General features: G+C 45.2%; 1 pseudogene; it reads right to left on the reverse strand.

Annotated features, from left to right (window-relative positions):
• Positions 1–7210: 7210 nt before the first annotated feature.
• LOC118149272 (transcription factor 7-like 1 pseudogene) lies at positions 7211–13191 on the reverse strand (annotated as a pseudogene).
• Positions 13192–16597: the final 3406 nt, after the last annotated feature.

Consider the following 16597-nt stretch of genomic DNA (forward strand, 5'->3'; position numbering starts at 1 on the left):
GGTCCCACCGCCACAGACCCCAGAGCTCTGACTGCTGCAGCCAGCCCTCAGGGGGCTCCAGCTGCTGTGGAGGGGGCTCCAGCTGCTGTGGAGGGGGCAGCATCCAGCACTCTGGAGGCTGCTGCTGAAGTGGACCCTGTGCCTAGAAGAGCACAAATGGTCAAATATTTCCCTCTCCCCTTCCTTCTTCTGAGCCTGCCCATGTGGCTGTTAGGTCTTGGTGAGGGCTGAGCTCAAGCATAGAGGATTCTTCTGTCTTGGAGTTCAGGGGCTCAAAACTTCTCCCACAAAGCCATTCACTGACCTTGTTTTGCATATCTGTGGTTGCTCTGGGAAGCCCAAAGCACAGACCTTTATCCCTTTGCAGCCTGTATTTTTGCATAGCTCAGCCTGATGTAAAACAATAAAACCGGAAATATGCATTCCTTTCTGCCTTGACTGATTGTTATTTCTTCATTGGTTTTCACACTCTGTCCTCATCTCCAGGCTCTCCAAGGATGTCACTATCTGCAGACCTTACTCAAATTTAGCCATTCTTCCTACTAATGTCCTGTATGGCAAAAGACAATTTTGTTGATTCAGAAGCCAGTCCAGGATTCTCCGTTGCCTTGACGGTAGTCACATGACTCCTCAGTCTCCTCCACTCCGAACAGTTCTTCACTCTGTCTTTGTCTTTCGTGACACTGACCTTTTTAAAGAACCATCGGTTTTGTAGAATGCCCCTCAATTTGGGTTTCTCTGATGTTTCTTCTTGAGCTGGTTCAGATTATGCACTTTTGCAAAGATCCACAAAAGTGGTATTGCCCTTAGAGCGTGATATCGAGCCTCCCATGGTGTCTAATTGTCCCATTCCTGGAGATACAACTTCCACCACTTGGTCTACCAGCTTTCTCCATGGCAAATTTAATATTTATTCCTTTGAAATAAAAACTTATGAAGAAGAGAATTTCAGCTTTTTTTTTTTTTTTTTAGTTGGAGTCTCACTCGCTCAGGCTGCAGTGCAGAGGCACGATCTCAGCTCATTGCAACATCTGCTTCCTGAGTTCAAGCGTTTCTCCTGCCTCAGCTGCCCAGGTAGCTGGGATTTTGGGTGTGCGCCACCACGCCTGGCTACTTTATGTCTTTTTAGTAGTGATGGGGTTTCACCATGTTGGCCAGGTTGGTCATGACTCCTAACCTCAAGTTATTTGCCCACTTCAGCCTCACAAAGGGCTGGGATTACAGGGGTGAGCCACAGCAGCCAGCCCAAACATTTATTTTGTGTCAAACATTTTCCCAACACTTTTAAAATATAATTGATGTTCTTTTACAAAACTATTGTTACTGCAATGTTGCTGGTATCATCGAGTCTAGATTTTTAACTATATCTCATACCCTGAGTCTATGCATATATGTAAAGCAAAGAGAGGTGGTGAGGATGGGTCCTGAGAAGAATGCCCTGCAGTGCAACTACTTGAAGGAAGGCCATTACCATTTCTTCTTGTTGAACTCTTATCATATCTAATTTCCTGTGAGGACCATTCTCATCCATTTATCTCTCCTATATTACAATTCTATCTTCAGGTAAATTCCTACAATACAATGTTTTTGTGTAGAAAGACATGGTTATTATAAATTTAAACTCGTTACACCTCAATAACTGTCAAATTGCCATCCAGAATTGGTATGCCAACGTATGTTACCATCTCAAAATATGTGTATTACCACAAATTGTCACACACTATTTTGTTAGGCATTAAAATAATTGTCATTTTGAAATAACTAAATGAATCTATTAGACCCTTTCTCAAATTCAAGATATTTCTTTTTTCGGTTGTTTGCATTTGTCTGAATATCAGTAAAGTTGAACATGTTTCTTGAGTGTTTTGTGTTTTGTTTGTTTTAGATAGAGTTTTGTTCTTTTGCGCAGGCTGGAGTGAAATGGCATGATCTCTGCTCACTGAAACCTCTGCCCCGTGGGTTCAAGCGATTCTCCTGCCTCAGCCACCCATGTAGCTGGGATTACAGGCACCTGCCACCATGCCCAGTTAATTTTTCTATTTTTAGTAGAGACAGGGTTTCACCGTGTTGGCCAGGCTGGTCTTGAACTCCTGACCTCAGGTGATGCACCCACCTCGGCCTCCCAAAGTGCTAAGATTACAGACATGAGCCACCGCGCCAGGCCTTTTTGAATTTCATTTGCCATTACATTTGCACGTATGTGTGTACCTATGTGATGGTTAATTTTATGTGTCAACTTGGCTAGGCTATGGTTCCCAGCTCTTGCTCTAGCACCAGTCATCAGTCTAAATGTTGTGGCAAACATATTTTTTTTTAGGTGTGACTAATATTTAAGTCAGTAGAGTTTGAGAAAAGCAGATTACCCTCCATAATATGGGTCAGCCTCAGCCAGTCAAAGGTCTTAAAAGACTGATATCCAGTGAGGGAAAAAATATGTTGCCTCCAGGAACAAGGACTGCTTATATGCTCTTGATGGGAGTATAAATCATTGCAGCCATTGTGGAAGCCAGAGTGGCAATTACTCAAAGACCAGAAATATCATTCAACCCAGCCATCCCATTACTGGGTACACACCCAAAGAAATATAAATTATTCTCTTATAAAGACACATGCACACGTATGTTCATTGCAGCACTACTCACGATAGCAAAGCCATAGAATCGACCTAAATGTCCATCAATGATAGACTGGATTAAGAAAACATGGTACCTATATACCATGAAATACTATGCAGCCATAAAAAAGGATGAGACCGTGTCCTTTGCAGGGACATGGATGGAGTTGGAGGACATTATCCTTAGCAAAGTAACACAGCAAGAGAAAAACAAACACTGCAAGTTCTCACTTAAAAGTGGAAGCTAAATGATGAGAACAACGGAGGGGAACAATTCACACTGGGCCCTGTCAGAGGGTGGAAGGTGGGAGAAGGGAGAAGATCAGGAAACATAACTAATGGGTACTAGGCTTAGTACCTTGGTGATGAAATACAGCAAACCCCCATGACACAGGTTTACCTACCTAACAAACTGCACTTGCAACCCTGAACTGAAAATTAAAACAACATTTGCTTCTGGAATGATTTTGGACCTGAGACTGCAGGATCAGCTCTCCCCTCAATCTGCATTCTGCCATCCTTCCCTACAAATTTTTGTTGTGCCATCCCTGATAGTCACTTGAGCTAATGCTGCCAAACAATCTTCTTTCCCTCTTTCTTGCTCACACTCACTTTACCAAAACCTAACAGAATCTAAAGGAATCGAATGTTAAGGATACGTTTTCTGAATGAGTTCCGGGATTTCTAGAATTTGTGCTCCGGCCTAACTAGATTTAAATGCACGAATGAACCCCATTTCCACGGTGAAGAGAATCCTGATAGTAAATGTGGCTATAGGGATTTGCAAAGTATCACTTTCACATACTTCTAATCAGATGCTTATAAGAGACACGGTTTTCAGTGGCTATGGATTTGCTACCTGAGAATATTTTTGTCAAGCTAATGACTATAAGGAGATTGGCTGGTTGCCCCTCATTGTACTAAGTAAGGGGGAGAAGAAAATGATGAGGTCCAGGAATTGAATCCTCGGTTCCTGCACCATGTGAATAACCTGAAAATTTCTGTGCCTGTCCTCAAAGACACCTTTATCTTCTGTAGTCTCAGAGCTGAGACTGCTAAAAACTAAACCCAAAATCTTATCAGCGGGTGGCTGAACTACAGTGCAAATTAAATTTCCAATTCTCAGCATGTATACAGTTAAAATGAGGCCACTTGATTAAGAAGAAATGGGGGCTGGGCTCAGTGGTTCATGCCTGTGATCCCAGCACTTTGGGAGGCTGAGGTGGGTGGATCACTTGAGATCAGGAGTTTGAGACCAGCCTGGCCAACATAGTGAGGCCCTATTGCTACTAAAAAAAAAAAAAAAAAAAATTAGCCTGGCATGGTGGCATTTGCATGTAATCCCAGCTACATGGGAGATATAGGAACCAAGCCCAGGTAGTCATTGTGAAAAAAGGGGCAGAACCTTAGCTACTGAACTCTAGCCTGGGGTACGAGGTGACAGCCATTGCTCTTTTAGTTTGGCTTGGCTAGCAAAAGTGGCCCTGTGTTATAAATAAAGACCCTTAGGTACCCAAAACCTTTATTTTCTTGATGGCTGCTTTTTTTCCCCAAGCTCTTTCTCTTTTTAAAATTTTAATTTTATTGTTTTTTAATCTTTTTTTTAACCACCCAATTTCTACATTTCATCTGTGGAATTTTTATTTTTAATTAATTTTTTTTTCACGGAATTATCCAATTCAGAGGCCTTGTTCCTCATAATTTGGAACATTTTTTTTGGATTTCATCAAGTCAGATAGAACTGGTCAAACCCAATGGAAAACAAGAGGAAAACAAAAACCAAACCAAACCAAAAAGTTAAGAAAATTAATGATCACACAATTCATATGATTGCCGAGCGCTCCACTGGGAAGGAAGGGGAAATTATGATCGGTTAGTTTTTAATCTTAACTGGAGTCATTCAGGAGAATTTCCAAGACAAAACACAGATTTGGTTATTTACCTAGGAATGGCGACCAGGCTGCAGACTGCTCTGTACCATCCTAGAAGCAGGAAAAAACTCAAACTCTCCTTCCCTGTTAGAAGTGAGCTGAGGGGGGTGAGGGCAAAAAAGAAAAAAAGAAGTGAACTGAAACCAGAAAGGAATTGCCTGCGCTCCATCATCACGGAAGCAGGAAAACTTGCCTTCATGGTTGGAAGCAGGTAAAACTCCAGAAAATGAGCTGTACAGAAAATAAACCTTAGATCTCAACCACATTTTGGGAAATCAGGATTCTCTGGAGGCAGGGATCTCTGAGGCCTCAGAAAATTGTCCTATTGGTTTGAGCAATAAAGATAGCTCAAGCTGGTACCAAGCACCAATTGGAGAGTTGTCAAAGGTCAGGGCACCTCCACTCAGAATCCTTTCATGGTTGTAAACCAAAAAGTATGTGAGACAGATCTGAACTGACTTAGAAGGCTTACTGTAGACTCTGACTCATAGATAATTTAGTCTTCCTAGAGATGCGGCAGCCAGGTGCAAATTGTGGGGACCTGGCGATAGTTTGGGTATAACAGAGATTAAAGGCTTTGTCTAAGCAGTAGCTTGGCAACTTTGGGAGGCAGCTTGTAATTCTGGAGGGATTAATGGTTGGCCTGAGATGTAACAACACTCCTCCAGGTTGTCTTTTAATGTGGGAAGTAAGCTCTACTGTGTTTCTGCAGTGTTTAACATTTAGAAATAATATCCTTGTCACATTTGCCAATACCCGTGGCTGATCTAGACACACTATCCAGTCACTGTTTAGCCCTGATGTGCATGTGAGGCTTTGGGCTGGTCCTCAGGTAACTTCTTGCTATGCAGTGGGGATGCAGTAACTGGAACTTCAGAAGGAAGAGTTACTAGATACCTCAAAAGTGGTGAAGATATTAGAAGCCCTGGCCTTAGGGCCCAAGGAGGAGCAGGGTTTATGAGTAATAATCTGTATAAAACTGATAGGAATCTATAAGGAGGGCTCTTAGAACTTTGGGGTAGGTGAAGGTTGGAGCCTTGATGAATCAGGGGCCTGTGGCTTCTAATACCATCAGGTGCCTGTACTCAGCCACCTTCAGCAGCTCTCTGGCTCTAGAGAGCCATAGCATTCCAGGAGAGGAGAGAAAGCTGCACAAAGCCCTCGTGGTTGTGTCCCCCAGTCTAGAGAGACGTAATAGCATGCAGGGACAAAGCGAAAGAGAAGACTAGGCAGAGACAATGTGAATCTGTTTACCACATATTGTAAATGCATTTAAAAATACTGTTAGCTCATATCTGCAGGTAGCATAATTATGAAGCTGTTGAACTGAGGACTTGATTTCTTTCACTGTGACTGACTCTCACGATCTTCAAAATCAGCGACGAAGAATTTCTTCCTCATCGAATCACTAACATGTTTTGGATCTCTCTGACTTCCTAGTTCACTGACCTCTGACCTCTAGACCCAGACTTTAAAGGCCCATGTGATTAGATTAGCCAGCCCAGATAATCTCCCTATTGTAAGGTTAATTTAATTATATCTGTAAAATCCCTTTGCCATACACTGTAACATAATCATGGAATTAGCAACCATAGGAAAGCTGCAGTGACTTTGAAACCAACCCAGTTGTCCCACAGAACTGATGTTTATGCTTTCTTTTGAATAAACCTAGAAATTGACCCTCCCAGTCTTGAAATTTGAGAAAGTTACATTTGTATTACCTGAGTTCCTTTCTCAGGAAACCAAGATGGGTCTTCCAGAGAGTACCAAAGAACTGAAATTTACCAGAGTACCCCCTCTGGATAAAGAGATGTGAGACCCCTCATCCCATCCTAATTGCCTCAGCGACCACCTGCTTCCTGTTGACCAATTCCTCCTTGTTACCTCGCCCTAATTCCTTTTTCCCTGCATGTGGTTACATTTCTTCCCTGCTCTCTAAACTCCACATTTGAGTTGGTCGTGGAGCTGAATCTGAGGCCGATCTCCACCTCATCAATTGCAGAACCGGAGGAAAGCCTTCTTTCCTGTCAGTACTACTTGTCTCAGTGACTGGATTTCTGTGCCGTGAGCACAAGACTTAAACCCCTAGTGTTTCAGTAAGAACTGTGCTAATACTAGACAAAATAAACAAGAGAATTTGTTTTTATTTTTGAGACGGAGTTTCGCTCTTGTTACCCAGGCTGGAGTGCAATGGCACGATCTCGGCTCACCGCAACCTCCGCATCCTGGGTTCAGGCAATTCTCCTGCCTCAGCCTCCTGAGTAGCTGGGATTACAGGCACGCGCCACCATGCCCAGCTAATTTTTTGTATTTTTAGTAGAGACGGCGTTTCACCATGTTGACCAGGATGGTCTCGATCTCTTGACCTCGTGATCCACCCACCTCGGCCTCCCAAAGTGCTGGGATTACAGGCGTGGGCCACCGCGCCGGGCGAGATGAGGTTTCTCCATGTTGGTTAGGCTGGTTTTGAACTCTTGATCTCAGGTGATACGCTGCCTCGGCCTCCCAAAGTGCTGGGATTACAGGCGTGAGCCACCATGCGCGGCCTAAACAAGGGACTTTAACACAAGTCACCAAAGACAATGAGGGGTATTTTGTAATGAAAACAGGGTTAATCTATCAGGAAGAAAGTACAATAATAAACACATATGCATCTAACCGCGCCTCAAAACACGGGAAGCAAAAGCTGATAGAATTGAAGGGAGAGGGCTGAGCGGCGGCCGCAGCTGCAGAAGGACGCCCGAAACTGCGCGCCGCGAACCTCGAGGGGCGCGCGCGGCACCCCCTGCCCAGCCGCCTGCGCCCCCGGGAAGCCGCCCGCGCGCTGGGACTGGTAGCTTAAGCAGCGGCTACAGCGGCCTGGAGGAGGACGCCCAGGACTTCTTCACCACCAGGACCTGCTGCTTCAGGAAAGCAGGGCAATGTTGAGCAAGAGAAGGAAACCAGGCCGGGCGCAGCGGCTCACGCCTGTAATTCCAGCACTTTGGGAGACCGAGGCGGGCGGATCACAAGGTCAACAGATCGAGACCATCCTGGCCAACATGATGAAACCCTGTGTCTACCAAAAATACAGAAATTATTGGACATGGTGGCAGCGCCTGTAGTCCCCGCTACTCGGGAGGCTGAGGCAGGAGAATTGCTTGAACCCGGGAGGCGGAGGTTGCAGTGAGCCAAGATCGCGTAACTGCACTCCAGCCTGGCACCTGGCTATGGAGTGAGACTCCGTCTCAAAAAAAAAAAAAGAGAGAGAGAGAAGGAAAGCCAGTTACCTCAGCGAAGAGGAGATCAAAGAGAAAGTTCATAAATACAACTTAGCAGTCACAGACAAGTTGAAGATGACCATGAATGCAAATGGGATTTACTTTTCAGAGAATACCCATCTTGTTGGAGGCAGACTTAAGCTGCTGTGCTGTGCACACAATTTACTGAGACAATCACATCTTCCTAAGCATTTAAGGAAAGTTGGAAAAAAAATAGAACTAGCAGCTATAAAATCTGTGTGGCACATCCTGTTTAGTTTTGCACGTAGCTTCTCTTTAGGACATTGATGAGGTTTAGTGACATTGTCATCCAGCACTTTACCTTTATTGTTTAGGGAATGCCTTTGTGACTTTTTTGCTGTTTTTACTACTCAGACTATGGCCTGGGTTTGAGTATATTGTTATCAGCCCCCCGGTTTTTCACTCATTCATCCCAGTAAACTTACATTTTGTGAGGCATTTGTTTCTCAGATTAAGACACTGTTAGGACCTAAAGTATTTTTTCACAATTGTGATGAAAGGTGAATCATCTGGACCTTCCAAGGTGGGTGATTTGTCATTTCATGACAAATTAATTCTAATATTCCAATCTCCCTGATGCTCTGAGTCTCTTCCTCTGCTGCAAACCAAGACAGGCCTGTCATTTCTAGGTCACACACACTGGGCCACCTTTTGGTCCACGTTATGGGCAGCCAACCAAAGTCACTGTTAAGACCTTTTCTTACTCCTTAAACTGTAACTTTGCCTAGAATCTCTGCAATCAATTCAGCCTCATCCAATTTTATATTCCTTCTACAACTGTGCCATGCTCTTAATATCCATTCCCACACGGATTCCCTGAATGTCTGTCTGCACACCCTGGAAAAACCATGTAGTTCTTTTGGAGTGTAGTGTGCTTTGTCATGACAAGGTCACTTGTTGTACCTCCCCTTTGGAGGCCTGCTGGGACCTTAGTTTAGAAGAAAAAAGAGGTGGAAGTGATGGGTCCTGAGAAAAGTCATCAATGTCTTGCAAGACAATTGCCTCATAGGAGCCCATTACAGTCTCCTTAGGAAAATCAGAGTCAATCTCCTCAGGTGGGGGTGGAAAGGCTCCTTCTACTGGCAAAAAGACTCAACCAAATTCAGGGGTATAGTGTTTCCACTGTCATCAGGATTTTCTCACTGGTCCCCATTCCAATTTTCAGGGCCCCATTTCTTCTTCTTCTCTTCTTTTTTTTTTTTTTTTGAGACAGAGTCTCACTCTGTAGCCTAGGCTGGAGTGCAGAGGTGCAATCTTGGCTCACTGCACCCTCCGCCTCTTGGGTTCAATTGATTCTCCAGCCTCACTCTCTAGAGTAGTTGGGATTACAGGCAAATGCCACCATGTCAGGCTAATTTTTTTTTTTTTTTTTTTAGTAGCGATAGAGCCTCACTATGTTGGCCAGGCTGGTCTCAAATTCCTAATCTCAAGTGATCCACCCACCTCAGCCTCCCAAAGTGCTGGGATTACAGGCATGAACCACTGAGCCCAGCCCCCATTTCTTCTTAATCAAGTGGCCTCGTTTTAACTGTATACATGCTGAGAATTGGAAATTTAATTTGCACTGTAGTTCAGCCACCCGCTGATAAGATTTTGGGTTTAGTTTTTAGCAGTCTCAGCTCTGAGACTACAGAAGATAAAGGTGTCTTTGAGGACAGGCACAGAAACTTTCAGGTTATTCACATGGTGCAGGAACCGAGGATTCAATTCCTGGACCTCATCATTTTCTTCTCCCCCTTACTTAGTACAATGAGGGGCAACCAGCCAATCTCCTTATAGTCATTAGCTTGACAAAAATATTCTCAGGTAGCAAATCCATAGCCACTGAAAACCGTGTCTCTTATAAGCATCTGATTAGAAGTATGTGAAAGTGATACTTTGCAAATCCCTATAGCCACATTTACTATCAGGATTCTCTTCACTGTGGAAAGGGGGTTCATTCGTGCATTTAAATCTAGTTAGGCCAGAGCACAAATTCTAGAAATCCCGGAACTCATTCAGAAAATGTATCCTTAACATTCGATTCCTTTAGATTCTGTTAGGTTTTGGTAAAGTGAGTGTGAGCAAGAAAGAGGGAAAGAAGATTGTTTGGCAGCATTAGCTCAAGTGACTATCAGGGATGGCACAACAAAAATTTGTAGGGAAGGATGGCAGAATGCAGATTGAGGGGAGAGCTGATCCTGCAGTCTCAGGTCCAAGATCATTCCGGAAGCAGATGTTGTCTTAACTTTTATTTTCAGTTCAGGGGTACAAGTGCAGGTTTGTTAGGTAGGTAAACCTGTGTCATGGGGGTTTGCTGTATTTCATCACCAAGGTACTAAGCCTAGTACCCATTAGTTATGTTTCCTGATCTTCTCCTTTCTCCCACCTTCCACCCTCTGACAGAGCCTGGTGTTTCTGGCTTGGTGGTGAGGGAGAGGGGCTGGGCTTGCTCCGAATGGGTGGCAGCAGGGGCAGCTGGTGAGGCCAAAGCTCCAGAGGGGGTGGCAGGAGAGTCCAGCACACTGCCGTGGGAGGAGGCAGGACTGTCACAGGGCTTCTCAGGGGGCAAGAACCGAACACATGGCTTCTTGCTCTTGGAGGCCAGAGCACCCTCTGCCTCCTGGACTTGCTGCTGCGACTGTGTCTGGGACAGCTGCTTTTCTCTCTTCCTCTTCTTTTTCTTACCGTGGTTGTCCCGGGCTGACCAGATCGGGTAGAGCTGCGAGTGAAGCTGCCACTCCTTCCGAGCCAGCTCATAGTACTTGGCATGTTCTTGAGACAGGTTCTGCCACTTTCTTCCCAGGATCTGGTTAATGGCTGCACTTTCCTCCAGGGTGCACTCAGCCACCACCTTGGCCCTCATCTCCTTCATATACAACATGAAGGCATTCAGAGGCTTCTTCACGTGGGCTTCTTTTCCTCCTCCTTTTTCATGGTGACTGGTGATTTTGCGCTCACCGCAGGGCTCAGGCTGGGGGGTGCCTGTTCCTGCTTGACAATGGGGGAGACAATGGCGGGGTGGGGGATCCCTGAGGTGGGCAGGCCAGGGCGGGCAGGAGCCACCATGTGAGGTGAGAACCAGCTGGAGACCAGGCTGGACATCGACGCATTCATGGCGAGGGTGGGGTAAGGGTGCCGGAAGCCACCGGGAGGAAGAGAGTACATGGGCTGGCCTTGCTGTGGGACGAGCCAGCCGAGGGGGTGGGGGATTTGTCCGACAGCTCCAGGAGACAGCGGGTAATACGGTGACAGCTCGGATGGGTGAGGAGACCGGGGGATTCCTGTCTTTGGATCGATCTCTGGGGAGAGGTGAGTGGGCGGGGAGCCGGGGGGAGAAGTGCTGTAGGTAATGAGGGGAGTCAGCGGAGGCATGTGATGTGGGTGCTGAACGACAGGAACTTTATTAGACAAGTGTGCTGGACACGGTCACCTCGTGTCCTTGACTGTGGCACTGGAGGGGACATCGAAGAGGGGCCATTTCATCTGCAGGCAGGTGCGCGCTCCTCCGGGAGACAGGGGTCCGTTGGAGAGGTACGGGCTACTCAGGTCCAGGATCATCAGGAAGGGGTACCCAGGGTAGGGGGGTCCTTTAAAGAACGCGCCGTCCTGGGGCCTTCTCACTTGGGCGAAATAGTCCCACGGCTTCTGGAAAGTGTCCCGGGCGGGCTGCGGGCGCCTCTCCACCTCCGAGTCTGAGCTCCTGCTCTGGTTCTCCGACTCGTTGACCAGGGACGGCTTGACCTCGTCTAGGTCCCGCTGCGCCGAGGCACTGTCGCTGCTCGGCTCCTGCTCCTCGCCCCCCTTGTCCTGGAAGGGGATCATCTCGTCGTTCGCCCCGAGGTCGTCTCCTAGTATAAAATGAAAGGGGTCTTTTTTTGTTCATTCATGGCTTCTCAGTGGTAGCAACATCATTTATTGATTAATTTATCTTTTTTCACAGATTTGAGGGTGTGCTTATCATGTACTAGCCTCTTCTGTGTATTTTGTCCCAACTCTGAACTTGTTGTCATGCTCTATTGATCTGTCTGTACATTCACCGTCCAGAACCAACTGTCTAACTATAATAGCTTTATAATATAGTAGAAATCTGGTAGAACTAGCTCCTACACATGGCTTTTATTCTTAAGAATTGTCCTGGATAGTTTTACATTTATCCATCTGCGTGCATCACTTTAACGTGGTTTTGTTGAACTGTAACATACATGCATTGAGAACACAGCCCAATGCATTTCAGCCAATGCACTTGAACAAAGCAAAACATCTGTGTAACTCCCACCCAGGTCAGGAAATAGACTGATGCCCTTCTGCACAGTTTCTCCACCACAGAGTTCCAGGAACTGAATTGGTGAGAGAGACTGGCAACGTGTAGCTACCTCAGGCAATGAAGGCAGAAAGGCTCTGAAGTTGAGCTTTCTCTTGGTCAGGTTAGGTGAAATTCTACAAAGGGGTGCACGTCGTCTCTTTGCCAGACTCAGACGCTCCTTCCACGTATGGTCTGGTTGTCCCTGCATCTGCTTGGTTTTTGCCCACTGAAGGGAACACAGTTCATCTCAGATGCTTCCAGAAGTGCTGCCTTGCCTCCCACATCTACTGCAGCATGTCCTGTGTGTCCCACCAGGTGAACTGGAACCAAAATTAAAGCTGCAGGCTTCAACTAAGCCCTCAACTGTCCTTCTTTGGCATCTGGAAACAGGTCCTCTCTGTCACGCTTCTGCTTTCAAGAGGTTGCGGTATCACGGTTTTTCCTCACTACACTCTATATCTTGGGTCCCAACTTGAACTAGAACTACTCCTGGAGGTAACTGTGCTTCTCTCTTTTTTCTCCTCAGGCCTGATCAAGGTGATCAGTATAAGAATATCCAATAAGATGATGAGTATAAGAATTTTCAGGGAATTCCTGACTGCACATCGCAGCTGCCAAGTCTGGGTGAGGGCTTGGCTTTGCTGCCTCCTGGTGGAAGACACAGCCATCCTTAACAGTCCCGAAGCGTGACAATGACTCCTCTTTCATTGATTTATCTTAAATATGAATGCCAGAAGTCTCCATGGAACTGTGTATGGGAAAGTGAGTGTGTGTGTGCAAGATAATCAGCGTGCCAGTTACCAGTTTATCGTCCCCCAGCTCCAAACGCACCCTTCGATTTGTGCTCTGGATAAATAGTATAATCCCTTGAATCCTTTCTCCACTAAAGTGAGAACAATGCTACCCTTTCTCCATAGGGGGCGCTAGAGGGACACTGCAGTTGGAAGAGGCAGGTAGGGAGAAGCGTGTGGCCGTCGGATGGCGCCCATGGCTGTGGCGGGATCCTTTTGCCTCCTTGCAGCGTCGGCATGAGGATGAGTTTTTCACAGCCTTCTCACCCTGAAACCAAAGCCCCTCCATGGCTCGAGCTGCCCATGATCAGCTGGATGGTGGTGGGGGAGGGGCAGTCCACACAGAGCTGCGGGCCCCCTTTGCAAGCCTCCTTGCTGCCCACTGCTCTGAAGGGAATCGTGGACTCCCGCTGCACATCCAGGCACGTGGTTCCCGATGCCGGCCTTGCCCTGCATTGGGAAGGTGACCTATCGTTTGCCTCCTGTTGGAGGGTTAACTCCAGACCCACCCCTGCTAGCTAAACCAGAGCACTTCTCTGCAGGCTGGTGACTGAACCTCACCTTTCCCAATGACCCCTTCTACTTTTGTCCTTCGGGTACCCTCCCTGAGCCTTTTTCTTGTGTCTTATAGTTTAGTCTTCTTTTATTATTATTGCTAATTCTTATATTAAAATCCCTGTGTCTGTTACTGCATTGCTTCTGTCTCCTTATGGAACTTGCTGCCACAGTGGAACAGCTTAGACCCGAAGCTTGGATCTATAGTTTGCCAGCTCTGGGACCTTGAACACATTTCTTAACCTCAGATTCCTGGTCTGTAAAAAGAGGATGGACACGGTACTTTGTATGCAGTCGCTGTGAGGATTAAATCAGATAGAACGTATTAAGCTCCCTGAAGAGTGCTGGTACAGAGTCGGCGAGCAGTTACATAGGGCCAGCTCAGGGAACAGAAAGGGAGGAAGGAAAAAGGGTCAGAAAAGAAAAAAGACCAGGAAAATGCCGGAGAGAACAAAGGGTAGCAAAAAATGTGAACATAGACACATCAAGCTAAATCCAATAAATCAGTAGGCAATAAGATTAGTAGGCAAAAGATCAATAGGTCTTCTGGTTTATTGAAAATAAGCATTGTATACAGTACTTTAAAATTTAGGAAAAAAATTTGGATATATTACCCTATTTAATCTTCAAAATAGATCAACTTAGTGTCTGTTGTCGTTGTTAACGTTGTTTCCATTTTCAAATGTCTCAGATGAGGCTCCGCGAGGTGTTCCAAGCCACACTGCTGGCTTGTAGACTGGAGGGCCTCATCTCCCCGTGGAGCCTGTGGGCTTCCCGCTACTGCCCTCTTGTGGTGTGGTGCATAGCAACACCTGATACTACACAAAGCACATTTCCGGCCCCCAGGCCTTGCAGAGGGTTTAGCTCTGGTAATTGTTGGTCAGTTCTCATTTAGGCCGACTTTGGTCCCCCCAGAAGACACGAGAAGGTGTCCGCCATAACTCAACATAGTATTTCTAATTATTGACCCAACTTAAAATTTTTTTTTGTTTTCTATTACATTGTAATTAAAATTTACATATTAATATGTGTATATAATTCATTAATAAACAAAAGTACACATATTGCTTACTAATAGAGGCTTGAATAACACTGCACCAGAACTACATTTCCCAAAATTATTTGAACACAATATACATCATATTTTAAATTTAATAATGAAATAATACATTTAACTTAGTTCAAGAAATACAGATAATGCCCCCTTTGTATTATGATTGAGAAAAAAAAATGCAAAGGTCTCACAAATGTATCTTCTCAGCAACACATCAAAGCGGAATACATTTGCGAGGTAAAGTTAATAATATTTATTAAGGTTGAATAGTATCTCAAGAATATGCTGATACTGAAAAATAAGATGTATCGGATGGACCAGAAACTCTGCATGCAAATTCCTGACCAAGTTAAAGGTGATGTGTTTCCAGGTCAGATAACTTGTCAGTGACTTCTGGCCTTCTCCGATTAGGCATATTATTTTCTTAAATGCAGATTGCATGCTAAGAATGAAATTAGGATGTGTGATTTTTATCACATTGATACTGACATTGTTTACAACATTTGTGAAGATACTTGTCACTTGCAATTATTATTTTCACAGAACACCTGTTAGCAAAGCACGGACTCTCTAGTGGTCTGTGGGAGACTTCAAGTAGTTTAACAAGTGCAACCATTTGTCTAATAGAGTCTTATGTTGAGATCACTATACATAAACAGACAGGAGCTTATTCATTTATTTAAATTTACCTTTTACATTAAAATCAAGTACTTGAACAAGTGCAATCATTTGTCTAATAGAATCTTACGTTGAGACCACTGTACATAAACAGACGAGAACTTATTCATTTACTTAAATTTACCTTTTACATTAAAATGTATATCGGCTAGTTGGCCGGGCGCGGTGGCTCAAAGCCTGTAATCCCAGCACTTTGGAAGGCCGAGGTGGATGGATCACGAGGTCAAGAGATCGAGAGACCATCCTGGTCAACATGGTGAAACCCCGTCTCTATTAAAAATACAAAAAATTAGCTGGGCATGGTGGCACGTGCCTGTAATCCCAGCTACTCAGGAGGCTGAGGCAGGAGAATTGCCTGAACCCAGGAGGCATAGGTTGCGGTGAGCCGAGATCGCGCCATTGAACTCCAGCCTGGATAACAAGAGCGAAACTCCGTCTCAAAAGAAAAAAAAATGTATATCAGCCAGTTAATTAAGAAAAATCGGGTTATTTTGATGAACATACAAACCTCAATTCATGAAATGCAGGTGACAGTTGCAGTGTTATTAATTAGCCTCTCATCCACTCTTTTTCTGTATTTTTTCTTTCTGGTTGGGCTGTACTGGTGAAATAAGAGTTACTTTGCAAATGGTCCTTGGGGCCCCTGCTTGGAGCTGCGCGGATTGTGCGCCTCGCAACCCAGAGAGCACCAGTCACAGCACCAGCTGTCAGACACTTGTCAGGATTTGCTTCTTGCTGTTTGGTTTTCAACAGCTTACTTTCCAATTTCAGCATATTTTGCTATTAGATTAACCTCGATATTTGAAAAAAGAGTTAGGATTTGGACACAATCAGCAGAAATGTCTGAGAACTGTTCACATTCCTTGATTGAAAAGCGTTTAATGACAAAAGAATTTTTAAAAAGTGACTACGTCAGACAGTGTAAGTGTTGAATAGAGAAATACTTGATACGCCATGACTTGACAAGATTTATGACATTACATAAGGCAATGTAATGTGTTACTCACACATATACAATGTGAGACAATCCTTGTTGCTATTCTTAACATTTTAAGATTCCTTAGTTCTCGACTGTAACCTTTTAAAAGCAATCCAGCCACAGCCAGTAGGAATGGAGGTGGTGAGGAGTGGAAGTGGTGGTGGGAGTGGACAGGGCTCTGCTCACCCTCCTGGGTCCTCCTCAGCACTCACAGCCTGCTCCCTCACTCTGCCTTGATGACGCTGGTCATGCTCTCTCCCTGTTTATCTCAGTCACCAGCAGAAGCTCAGGACTCCCAAATTGCCTGCCATCACCAGGATTCTTCCTTTCCTCATAGGTCTGCACAGTCCCTAATGGGACTCCATCTTCCATCCTTCTCTAGTGCCCCAAACCCCCACAGGTCCTCAAGACTCAATGCAGCGTGCACAC

Source organism: Callithrix jacchus, chromosome 18 (genome assembly GCF_049354715.1).
Source record: "Callithrix jacchus isolate 240 chromosome 18, calJac240_pri, whole genome shotgun sequence".
Taxonomy (NCBI): domain Eukaryota; kingdom Metazoa; phylum Chordata; class Mammalia; order Primates; family Cebidae; genus Callithrix; species Callithrix jacchus.